Source organism: Triticum aestivum, chromosome 2B (assembly GCF_018294505.1).
Source record: "Triticum aestivum cultivar Chinese Spring chromosome 2B, IWGSC CS RefSeq v2.1, whole genome shotgun sequence".
NCBI lineage: Eukaryota > Viridiplantae > Streptophyta > Magnoliopsida > Poales > Poaceae > Triticum > Triticum aestivum.
Window position 1 is genome coordinate 609,282 of NC_057798.1, and position 13,307 is coordinate 622,588.

The window sequence follows — 13,307 nt, forward strand, 5'->3', positions numbered from 1 at the left end:
TTTGAAAATTAAAAATATGCATGTTTCGAGAAGGTATCTTTTATCTTCCTAATGGATTATGGTATTCCCAATTTTGCGTTACTATTGTTTTAAATTTCTATTTTAGAATGAGAGCATGCTTTGGAAGCTCATGTATTTGGTTGGGATTAATTTTTCTACCGATCGAGAGGTTAAGGAGTTGTATGTGCAAAAATGCTTTCACTGTGCTTTTGGGTAACCTGACGCAATTAGATTTAGAGATCTTCCTACCTTTCGTTGTTGCAAAAATCTAATGCCCCCCCCCCCCCCCCCACAAACCCGAATTTCCATGAGAGGCATGTTCTGGAGTAGCAAACATCATTCAGACTTGGCTAAACATAGCATGAGCATGAATTCTGTGGCTGTTTCCAAGGTTTGTAAATGTGACTTTCATGCACATGTCTTTGTGTTTCACACGAGAAATAATAAACATAACATAGTTATTACGTTATTATCTCTCTACATGTCAGAGAAAATAAAAAATGCAGGCGTGCCTCTGTACTAAATACACAAATAAACATAGAGAAACTTACATTTTATTAATCTTCCATGGGAGAAACAAAATAACAACAGCCTTTTACATATGCGCTCAGTGGTCTACTGGTGCGGCCAGACTGACTGTAGCGATGATCGCTCTCGTGGTTCCCGGGGCCTCAGAAGGCTCCCAGTTAATTACTCTCGTTGGTTACTCCGTGAGATAGATCTGATTAAGCCGTGTGATTTTCTTCGTTGTCTTAGCTTCACATTCTCCATGCATGATGATGGTGGTGTGTGGGGGCAGCGGCAGAGCCCGTGACTTTGTTGGTACACGCGTTGCTGAAGACGTGGCTTTTGTGCTAGCCACGCACGCCCTCGCTACCGCGCCTTGTCGGTCTTGGCAGTGTTCATGTAGTTTGTGTTGAAGTAGCATGGGTCCTGCTCGGATCGGACTTCTCGAAGACCTTGTGGTTTCACCGAGGTATGCAAGGGGTACACTTCGCGGGAGTATATTTTTAGTTCAGACCGACTTCGGTGTAAAATCAACGCACAATCAAGTCGATCGACATGGGCGGTGTGATTGGTGCCTCATCTTGACTAGACGCCGAGTATACGACAATCCTCCTAGATGAGGACACCTCCTCACGGGGCCTTGGAAAGGTGGTGTTGTAGAGATCGCATTACCTTGGGCTGGTGCTACGGCAATGTTGTTGCCAACAAGGAGCTCGCCTAGTGGTGGCCGCATTACCTTGGACATCTCTTTTTGGAATCATTTCAATGATTTGGAGATTGCTCACCACGACCTCCGATCCACACGGTGGAGACATCTACATCTTCATCGATTTGAATGATGCAGCAGTGCTCATCGTTAACCCTGGCTTGCTATTGACATCTCCCGTTTTGTAAGAATTTGATTGCCGCGTGAGCTGGTCATAGCGTTGTGCGGCAATTTTTTCCTGTTCACCATTTTGCATTAGATGCTGAAGTTGTTCCGATATCTCTTAGAAGTGGAACCCAGCCTTTTAGAGCATCTCCAGCCGTTCGCCTCCGGGGGCTTGAAATAGCGCCGCCTAGGGCGCGCCGGTGAAAATATCGGCGTTGGGGCGGTCGGTTTTCCAACCGCCGCCTGAAGCCCACCCTAGATGCCGATTTTTGAAAAATAAACTCGGCCAAACACGACACATATTCGGCTAAACTAGACGATTTTATTGATATTTATACATAAAAACTTTAAAACATAATTTAAAAACTTAAAATACATAACTAAAACTATTGCGCCGCAGTCCGCCGCCCTTCCTACACGCCGAAGAGCACGTCGAAGGCACTGTAGTCGCTACCGCCGTCCTCCTCCTTCACGCCGTTCTCGTCCTTACTGCACCCCTGCCCTGGGTCGCCTTGGTGGACGGGTTTGGTTGGCGGCGGTGGTGCATCGTCGTCACTGTCCTCGAGGACGACGACACCGCCCTCGTCGCGGTCGTCGCGCCGAGTGGTGATCTCCTCGAGGACGCGGCACTGGCGCTCCGTCTCCAGCCGGACGTAGTCCTCGCACGCCCACTTGAGGGCGGCCTCGTCATCGGCGGCCATGTCGTCGTACTCGCTCTTCATAGCGACGAGTGAGGGAGTCCTGGATTGGGGGTATCCGGACAGCCGGACTATATACTTTGGCCGGACTGTTGGACCGTGAAGATACAAGACTCAAGACTTCGTCCCGTGTCCGGATGGGACTCTCCTTTGCGTGGAAGACAAGCTTGGCGATCCGGATATTAGATCTCCTTCTTTGTAAACGACTCTGTGTAAACCCTAGCCCCCTCCGGTGTCTATATAAACCGCAAGGTTTAATCCATGGAGGGACAGTCATAATCATCATAGGCTAGCTTCTAGGGTTTAGCCTCTGTGATCTCGTGGTAGATCAACTCTTGTAATACTCATATCATCAAGATCAATCAAGCAGGAAGTAGGATTTTACCTCCATCGAGAGGGCCCGAACCTGGGTAAAACATCGTGTCCCTTGCCTCCTGTTACCATTAGCCTTAAACGCACAGATCGGGGCCCCCCTATCCGAGATCCGCCGGTTTTGACACCGACATTGGTGCTTTCATTGAGAGTTCCTCTGTGTCGTCGCTGCAAGGCTCGATGGCTTCTTCAATCATCAACAAAAACGCGGTCCAGGGTGAGACTTTTCTCCCCGGACAGATCTTCCTGTTCGGCGGCTTCGCACTGCGGGCCAATTTGCTCGGCCGTCTGGAGCAGATCGACAGCTACGCCCCTGGTCATCAGGTCAGGTTCGGAAATTTGAACTACATGACCGATATCCGCGGAGACTTGATCTTCGACGGATTCGAGCCTACACCAGGAGCACCGAACAGTCACGACAAGCGCGACTTAGGCCTTCTGTCGGACAATACTCGGGATATCGCGCCTGTAGGAGCTCCGGACCTAAATCCGGTGCAGATTGCGTCGTCCGGGGACGGGTGGATAGACCCCGCCTCGGAAGCCGCACACTCATCGGCGGTAGAGCCGAACACAGACCCCACCCCCAAGGAAGCCTATGTCACCGGACCCCCGGACTCATGTCCGGCTGTAGGTTCCAGTCCACGTACCCCCGAGCCCGCGGAATCCGGTCTGGCTCCGGTAATGGAGTTCACCGCTGCGGATATCTTCATGCACTCGCCCTTTGACGACATGCTGAACTTGTTAAAGTCTCTCTCTTTATCAGGAGACTCTTGGCCAAACTATGTCCGGCTCGAGTGGGAAGCAGGCAACAAGGGAATTCGTTGCCCACCCACCACCCACTTCATTGCCACGGTCGAGGATTTGACCGACGTACTTGACTTCGACTCTGAAGACATCGACGATGTGGACGACGATGCAGGAGAAGAAGAGGAACCACCGCCCACGGGGCGCTGGACAGCCACCTCCTCATATGATATATATATGATGGACACTCCGAAAGAAACCAATGGCGATGAGGCAATGGAGGATAACCCCTCAAGGAAGAAAGCAAAGAATGGGCGTCATCGGCGCCGCTCCAAGCCCCGCCACAGCAATACCGGCACAGGAGACGAAAACAATCCGGATGGTGCCGCAGATGAATACAACCCCGATCAGCCTGCCTTCGAGCACGCCGAATAGGAAGACGGGCAGGTTAGCCCAGACGAACAGGCGACGGACGGATACCGGGAGGAGGACAACTACATGCCCCCCTCCGAAGACGAGATTAGCCTCGGCGATGACGAATTCGGCGTTCCTAAGGACCCCGTAGAGCAGGAGCGCTTCAAGAGCCGGCTTATGGCCACCGCGAGGAGCCTGAAAAAGAAGCAGCAGCAGCTCCAAGCTGATCAAGATCTGCTCACAGACAGATGGACTGAAGTCCTGGCGGCCGAGGAATATGGACTCGAGCGCCACACCAAAGGTTATCCAAAGCACAAGTGGCTACCTCAACTCGAGGAGGAGCCTATACTACCAGCACAGGACGAGGCTGACCGGCCACCTCGTGGCCGGGATAAAACGCCGTATCAGCCCGAATACCAGCCCGCACCCCCACGCCAATACACTACGGCCCGGGGCAATAGGCAGGACCTGCGAGACATACTGGAAAACAAGGCAGGACAGCCAAGATCGATCTACGGATCGCGGGGACGCGCCCCAACACGTGACGATGATCGTCACGCTGGATACACTATCAATAAGTCCGGCCGGGCCGAACATAGCCAACCAGACTCATTCGAACTGCGTAGCCACATAACCCGGCATAGAGGCGCCGCACACCCTCTCTACTTCACTGACGAAGTGATGGATCACGAATTCCCAGAAGGGTTCAAACCCGTAAACATCGAATCATACGATGGCACAACAGACCCCGCAGTATGGATTGAAGATTTCCTTCTCCACATTCACATGGCCCGCGGTGACGATCTACATGCCATCAAGTATCTTCCCCTTAAACTCAAAGGACCGGCCCGGCACTAGCTAAATAGCCTACCGGCAAATTCCATCGGCAGTTGGGAAAACCTAGAGGACGCGTTCCTCGACAATTTCCAGGGAATTTACGTGCGACCACCGGATGCTGATGACTTGAGTCACATTACCCAACAGCCCGGAGAGTCAGCCATGAAATTCTGGACTCGGTTCCTAAGTAAAAAAAACCAAATTGTCGACTATCCGGACGCCAAAGCCCTGGCGGCCTTTAAGCATAATATCCGTGCCGAGTGGTTCGCCCGACACCTCGGCCAGGAAAAACCAAAGTCCATGGCGTCCCTCACGACACTCATGACCCGCTTTTGCGCGGGCGAGGACAGCTGGTTGGCTCGCAGTAGCACCACGCTAATAAACTCCGGCACTTCAGATGTCTGCGACAATAACGGCAAGCCACGGCGCAACAGACATAAGCGTCGGAATAATGGCGACAACACTGAAGACACGACAGTCAACGCCGGATTCAGTGGCTCAAAATCCAGTTAGCGGAAAAAGCCGTTCAAAAAAAACAATCAGGGACCGTCTAGTCTGGACCGCATACTTGATCGCTCGTGCCAAATTCGTGGCACCCTAGACAAGCCAGGAAACCACACTAACAGAGGCTGCTGGGTGTTCAAACAGGCCGGTAAAATAAATGCCGAGAACAAGGACAAGGGGTTGCACAGCGACGATGACGAGGAGCCCCGGCGTCCGAACACGGGGGGACAGAAGAAATTTCCTTCCCAGGTGAAAATGGTCAATATGATCTACGCCACCCACATTCCCAAACGGGAATGAAAACGAGCACTATGGGACGTCTATGCGATGGAGCCAGTCGCCCCAAAGTTCAACCCATGGTCAGCCTGTCCGATCACTTTTGATCGTAGGGATCACCCTACCAGCATCCGTCACGGCGGTTCAGCCGCATTGGTCCTAGACCCAATCATCGACGGATTCCACCTCACGCGAGTCCTTATGAACGGCGGCAGCAGCCTGAACCTGCTTTATCAGGACACAGTGTGCAAAATGGGCATCGACCCTTCAAGGATCAAGCCCACCAAAACCACCTTCAAAGGTGTAATTCCAGGAGTAGAGGCCTGTTGCACAGGCTCCATAACACTGGAAGTGGTCTTCAGATCTCCAGATAACTTCCGAAGCGAGGAGTTAATCTTCGATATCGTCCCTTTCTATAGTGGCTATCATGCACTGCTTGGATGAACCGCATTCACCCGATGCAATGCAGTACCACACTATGCATACTCAAGCTCAAGATGCCAGGACCTCGCGGGGTTATAACAGTCAATGGAAACACGGACCGCTCTCTCCGTACAGAAGAGCATATTGCAGCCCTCGCGGCAGAAGTACAAAGCAGCCTTGTCCGGCAAACCACCAATCCGGCGACAACAACACCGAACACCGTCCAGCGAGTCCGGAGTACCCTGCAATAGGATCGCCAGACACGCCAAGAGCGCGACTAGCAGTCCGGCCTCCGCCCCAGCCCCATTCAGGCAGCATTCGTGTCGCGCGTATACAATTATGCACTCAAAATACCATGGGCATAGGCGGAGGCGCAATAAGTGATGCGGTCAACAGTGCGGTTCAGCCGCAACATACTTTAATAACCCTCTTTATCTTTCAGGACTCTACTTTCGGGCAACCTCTTCAGAGAACCGGATCATCGGACTCCTCACAAGAGGGAGAACCAAGGAGGCAAAAGGCTTTGCGCACAAAGGGAATACCCAGGTGGTATCTGTTAATGATCGTTATACCTGTTTTATATACCTACATGAAACCCGCCCTTGGATAGGACATGTCAAATAGTCCTATTTACTTCTGCTCAACGCATTAATTGTAAACATACGCTTGGACGTATTATTTATTAATGGGAGATAATATATAGTGTCAACTTATTATTCCTATCTTCACATTTTTTTAAAAATGTTTATTTAATATTGAATTCGTACACTTTGGTACGTTCAGTTTGCCAGGGGCTTCTTATGGCGCCCCATAATACGGCAAGATAAGTCCGAACACTTTCGACAGTGCGGCACCCCGAACTTATAGCATTATATGCATCAGCTCCGAATCATGTCTTGGGTCAATAGTTGGGTTTGCCGGCTCCCTTGTTTTGGTACCTTGCGTTCCGTTATATCGGTTAAGGTAGCGCAGGGAGAACTACTGCGATTGTGTCCCAGTTCTTCCGGACGAACACCTTAGTAGAGAAAGCCGAAAACTGACTGTCATGATGCGGCGAGAGCTGGTCACTGGTCGAGAGGTCTTAAAATCCTTAAAGATTTTTTCCGCTTTAGGCGAGGAGTCGGCCTCCTCCGATTTAAGCGTGTATAGCGCCCCAATTCGGATTTCCGAATTCTAGGGGCTTCGCCGCAATTTAAAATTGTAGACTTCTATGGCTAAGTGAGAACTATAAAGCCGCATAGTCTGATTGCCTTGTTCGCTGCGCCAAACACTTCCTTCACGGACCAAAAATATTGGATAAAAGAGTGTTTTGGGTTTTCCACGAACACCCCAGTACTAGTTACGTGGGGGCGGAAGCCGATGACTGGCCTACTTTCAGAATTTTATAAACAGCCGCACAGAAGGTAATATTTTAAATCAACAAAAAGGTACATAGCGCAAACAAGTTCTTTTTCATACTACAAAAGACGACATGAGTACATTCATTCAAAGATTGTGTCCTTGGTACATTCATCGGCCACGAGACGAGCACCTTCAATCACGCCGTCACAATATTTCTTGGGGTAGCGATGCGCCTTGCCCTCTGGCGGTCCTTCCTTCACCAGCTTCTCCGCATCCAGCTTGGCCCAATGCATCTTCGCACGGGCAAAGGCCCGGCGGGCACCCTCAATGCAAACGGATCGCTTGATAACTTCAAGTCGCGTATAGGCATTCACCATCCGTTTTATAAGACCGAAGTAGCTGGCGGGCAGGGGCTCACCAGGCCACATCCGGACTATGAAATCCTTCATGGCCACTTCGGCCGCCCTGTGGAGTTGAACCAATTGCTTCAGTTGGTCACTCAGAGGCATTGGGTGTTTGGCTGCAGCATACTGGGACCAGAACAACTTCTCCGTTGAGCTCCCCTCTTCGGCACGGTAGAACTCCGCGGCATCCGATACGCTGCGTGGCAGATCTGTGAATGCCCCTGGAGAGCTCCGAATTCGAGTAAGAAAAAGAAATGTCTCCTCCACATGCTTGCTTTGCATAATGAATGCCTTACCCGCCGCTATCTTCTTGGCCACCTAGATTTCCTGCTGGGCCTTTTGGGCTTCAGCCTTGGCGTCTTTCGTGCTCAAAAGGGCCTTCGCAAGCTCAAACTCCTTCGCCTTGAAGTCATGCTCCAAGGACTCGAACTTCTTGCCGAGCTCCTGGAGCTCTTGCTATACCTCGCCCACCCTAGCATCTTGCTTTTCACGCTCAATGCGCTCCGTGGCCGCTTTGTTTTCGGCCTCGGACATTGCTTTCTTCAGGGACGCCACTTCGGTCGTGGCCCCTATTACAAAATCATGACGCTTTTTTTAGCGTCACCAATTTTTCCTATTCTTTGTGATATGTGAACGGGGTATCACTCACCTTTGTTCTCTTCGAGCTGCCTCTTCGTAAGGCTGAGCTCCCCTTTGGCCTGCTCCAGGTCCCGTTTGAGTCCGGTGACCTCTGCTGTGCGGGCAGCAGCGGCAAGTAGCACCGCCTGCTTATTCACATAGACACATACTGTTAGACTCCTACGATTTAGAGTTGACCCTCCATTTGGCTTTTCTTTCCGAACACCAAACAGAGTATTAGGGGCTACTGTCTATTGGGTGATAATTTCCCACACTTTTGATTACTTACCTCAAAGCCTGTCAGGAGGCTGGTACAGGCTTCGATCAATCCGCTCTGGGCGGACCGAACCTTTTGAATCACAGCACTCCTAAGAGTACGGTGCTCTTCATCCATGGAAGCGCCGCGAAGCACTTCCAGCAGACTATCCGACGCCTCTGGCGTAACGGAAGTCATCGGCACGGTCGGCTCGCCCTCCTTAGCGAGGGGCTTCCTGCCCGAATCCGGAACCTTTGGAGGTTCCGGTATAGTGTCCGGCTGGGAGCCCAACTTGTTGCGGCTCTCGTCGGCATAATCTGCAGGGGACCTTATGCCCCGTGTGCCCGGCGTCTGGAATTTTGCCTTGGGGCGTCTCCAAAGTCGCCTCCCCCTGCTCTGGGAGCCTTTGGGACTAAACCTCTGTGTCATCCGCAGGCCGAGGGGAAGTGGCCGTCGGGAGCGAATTCATCGCTGAATCACTCAAAGACCCATCCGAAGAGGATACCTCGGGATGGGCCCTGGCCGGACTGCATATACGTGTTCGGCGTTATAAAAAACTATGAAGCGAAGTCGCACTAAAGTACAACAGAGTGCGGATACTTACGATCTTACTAGGGGCTTCCCCCTGGTCAGCCACTCCTCCTCGCTGTAGGCGGCTGTGGAAGAGTGATCCGGAAGGGACCCCTTTCCCTTCTCGGGCATCCTAGCCTCCCCCTCCGGGGCGGCTTTCCTTTTCTTCTCCTCCCCAGTGCAGGGAGGCGGAGTTTCCTCGTGTTTCCCCCCGCCTCTACGGGAGGAATCTGCCTCGTCATCTTCTGACGACGAGTCTATGACAGCCTTGCGCCGGGACCCTTCCTGGTCCCCTGGGCCGCCCTGTTAGGCCCTTCGGCCTCCCCGGATGGGGCGGCCCTTTCCTTTTCCTCCTCCCCTTCGTGGGAGGATTGTGCCTCATCATCTTCGGACGAGGCGTCCGGTATGGCCTTACGCGGGAGACCCTTCCTGGTCCCCGGGGCCTTCTTTTCGGCCTTCTTTTTCGGCACCTTGTAGGGTGCCGGGACTAGCATATCCGTCAGGAGAGCGGTTGCTGGACCTTCTTGCAGTGGAGCCGGACAGTCGATCCGCTCCGCCGTCACCACGTAATCTTGATAAAATACACACGATGACTTAAAATCCCCCCATGAGTACGCTGAGAAAGCTACACCTGGTGATGGTCAGAAAACTCACCGGATGGGGGAGCCATGTGGCGTGGAGTCCGCGGTCCTTGGATGTGGGGGAGGTATTTCGGAGGCCTTGAACAGCACCTTCCATGCATCCTTGTGTGTCGTGCCGTAAAGCTCTTGAAGTGTCTGATGTTCGTCCGGAACGAACTCCCACAAATTAAATTCCCGCCTTTGGCACGGAAGGATTCGGCGGACGAGCATGACCTGGACCATGTTGACAAGCTTTATTTTCTTGTCCGTCATATTTTTGACGCAATTCTGAAGTCCTGTCAGCTCCGTAGGTTCACCCCAGGCCAGGCCCTTCTTTTCCCAGGAGGTGAGCCGCATGGGAATTCCGGATCGGAATTCAGGGGCCACCGCCAAGTTGGCATCGCGCGGCTCGGTGATGTAGAACCACCCCGATTGCCACCCTTTCACGGTCTCCGTGAAGTTGCCGTCAAGCCAGGTAACATTGGGCATCCTGCCCACCATGGCGCCTCCGCACTCCACTTGCTGGCCGCTCACGATCTTCGGCTTCACACAGAAGATTCGTAGCCATAAGCCGAAGTGGGGCTTGATGCAGAGGAAGGCCTCGCACACGATGATAAACGCCGAGATATTGAGGACAAAATTTGGGGCTAGATCATGGAAGTCCAGCCCATAGTAAAACATGAGCCCGCGGACAAAGGGATGAAGTGGAAATCCCAGTCCATGGACGAAGTGGGCAAGGAACACGACCCTCTCATGGGGTCCCGGAGTCGGAATGATTTGCCCTGCGTCCGGCAGCCAGTGCGTGATATCTGCGGCCAAGTATCCGGCCGCCCGGAGCTTCATAATATGCTCCTCCTTGACGGTGGAGGCCACCCACTTGCCTCCTGCTCCGGACATGTTTGGTTGTGCGGAGAAGGCGTGAACTAGGGCGCTGGAGCTCAAGGGTGCGAGAATGGATAAGCGGAGAAGGAAGAAGGCGTGGGTAAAAATGGGGAATCCTTATCCCTTTATAGAGGCGACGAAAACGGTGCGCCTCCCCACTTGCTCATTGAAGATCGCTTATTTCCCAAGCGCCACGATTGATGGCGCGGTTGGGTTGCCCATACCCGTATTGATGAGAATCCCATGATTACGGGACATGATCTCTGCTTCGACAAGACGTGCCGAGGGAACCACCTCGCAATATGTGCTGTGTCTGGTTGTGGGAAAACGGTTCGAATAATGACTCGACCATAGTGTCGTGTCACGTTAACTAAAGTTGTCAGCGGATTATATTTGTAGGATATCATTCTCTCTACGGTGGAGTGTGGAAGTCGTCTTGTAGAGCCGGACACGATTTAAGTGTTCGAGGTTTACTTTGGAGTATTCGGAGATGGAACCTGCCTTGCAATGCCGAAGAAAATCTACGCGTCGGACTCATCGTCATTGAAGCCTAGTTCAGGGGCTACTGAGGGAGTCCTAGATTGGGGGTATCCGGACAGCCGGACTATATACTTTGGCCGGACTGTTGGACCGTGAAGATACAAGACTCAAGACTTCGTCCTGTGTCTGAATGGGACTCTTCTTTGCGTGGAAGACAAGCTTGGCAATCCGGATATTAAATCTCCTGCTTTGTAACCGACTCTGTGTAAACCCTAGCCCCCTCCGGTGTCTATATAAACCAGAGGGTTTAGTCCATGGAGGGACAGTCATAATCATCATAGGCTAGCTTCTAGGGTTTAGCCACTACAATCTCATGGTAGATCAACTCTTGTAATACTCATATCATCAAGATCAATCAAGCAGGAAGTAGAGTTTTACCTCCATCGAGAGGGCCCGAACCTGGGTAAAACATCGTGTCCCTTGCCTCCTGTTACCATTAGCCTTATACGCACAGATCGGGACCCCCTACCCGAGATCCGCCGGTTTTGACACCGACAACGAGCCCTGGCTCCGTCTTCGGCTTGACGAGGCGGCAGGAGTTGGAGCCACGCCGCCCTCGTTGATGACGAGGGCACCACCGCGGGTGTGCCGCCCAAACGGCGTCAACACAAGCTCGGCATTGACGCTGTAGAGCGCCGGCAAACCGGAGGTGGAGGAGGAGGACCCACCCGCCATGTGCCAAGGCAGCCAAATGTCGCCGCTCCGGCGGAGGCGCCAGAGCCGCCGGGTACTGGAGCGGTGGCTGGTTGCTGCCCTCTAGGTGCTCGAGGACGTAGTGCAGTGTCCGCCCGGGGACACGCCACCACACGCGCCGGCCGTCGGCGTTGTGGCGCCCCCTCACCGGCGCGTTGTTGGTGGAGGAGACCTACTCCTCGTGGCAGCGTTGGAAGTACACCGTCCAGCTGGCATGGTTGTTGGCGGCATACTCTGGGCGGCCGTGCACCTCCTCCGGCAGGTAGGTCCAAACGCGCGCGATCTCGCCATGGAAGCGGTCGGCGTCGGGCTGCCTGGGGGACGGGGACGCCTCCGGCGCTAAGCCTCCATCGCCTCGGCACGTGCATGTCAGGCGGCGCTGGATATTTCGCCTCGTGGAGGAGGTACGCCTCCCACTTGTGCAGGGTGCGGCGGCCAAAGCCGTTGGCCGCCGCACCGTCGCCGGGGAAACACTCTCTCAACGTCGAATGTAGATGTGGTGGCTGGAGGCGGGGGAGAGAGAGATGGCATGGGGCCCCTGCGACGAGAGAGGGACTGCGGGCGAAGGAGAGTGCGTCCACCGGCGAGGGAGAGGGTAGCTTTTTATAGCCGCTGGGGGGGGGGGGGGCAGACGTCTGTGTACGCGTGGCGGGAGGGGGACGGCGTGTCGCCGTGCCATCGCTGCGCCGCCCGTGAGGAATGAAAGGTTTGCCGCTCCATCATCTTAATTATGTACTCCCTCCCTTTCAAGACTGAGGGTAACTTTTTATAGCGGCAAACCTTTTACTTGGGATTAAATGATCAGTCAAGCTGGAGTAGCACACTTAATCATCATCTTAATTTTTTTGAACAAGAGAAAGGCGCATAAGGCGCCTAACAAACATTCATTTATCTGCAGTTTACATGGGTAATGACATATCCCTGATTAGTAATGTCTGCAATGATTTGAATTAGGGGACAAAGCCATTTTTTATGCTGAAGATTACAACAGCTTATCCTAGAACTCTGTTCAGGAAATAGATTCTGAGACTGAGTTAACTTGGCTGCTACATGAGCCTCACAATTATGACTTCTAGGAATATGAAACACCTAAACCTGTTTTGTTGCATTGTTATTACAGAAGTTTGTCAGAATGCTCCTTATTTGCCAGTGTCCAGGTTGAGAATTAGGAGATCTTGTTGCTGTTGCTTTTGCAAGAGTAAGATTGTCCGTTAAAATGGCTGCTTGTTGAATATTTAGCATGTTGATAAGGATTGCCCTAGATTGATTCCATGTGCCTCTGCTTGAATTGCTGATTGTAAGTGTTCAATAGTCGCTGAGATTGTAGCTTCCATCTTTTGGTCTCTCTGATGTACCTGCAAAAAAAATACCAATTCCTGTTCTTACACTTTCAATAGTGTCAGAATTTCTTAGTTCATGCCAGGCCGCATCTGTGTAAATTTTGACTGAATCTGGAAGCATGATACTATCAATTGTAGTTCCCTGTCTCTGATTTTCTTTCTCCTGAGAATTTATCCTGTGATTTTCAGTGGTTAACCTTCCCTGTTCCAATGTCCTTACTTCCAAAGATAAGCTATTTGTGATAGCATGTGCTACAAAAAAGATCTGGAAAGGAGACACATCTTTTCTCTGGAAGAGCTTATCATTCCTTGCTTTCCATAAGCACCACATGAATGTAAAAATATTGCTTATAGTAGCATAAGGGTGATCTGAACTAGCAAAACTCATAATAATGGA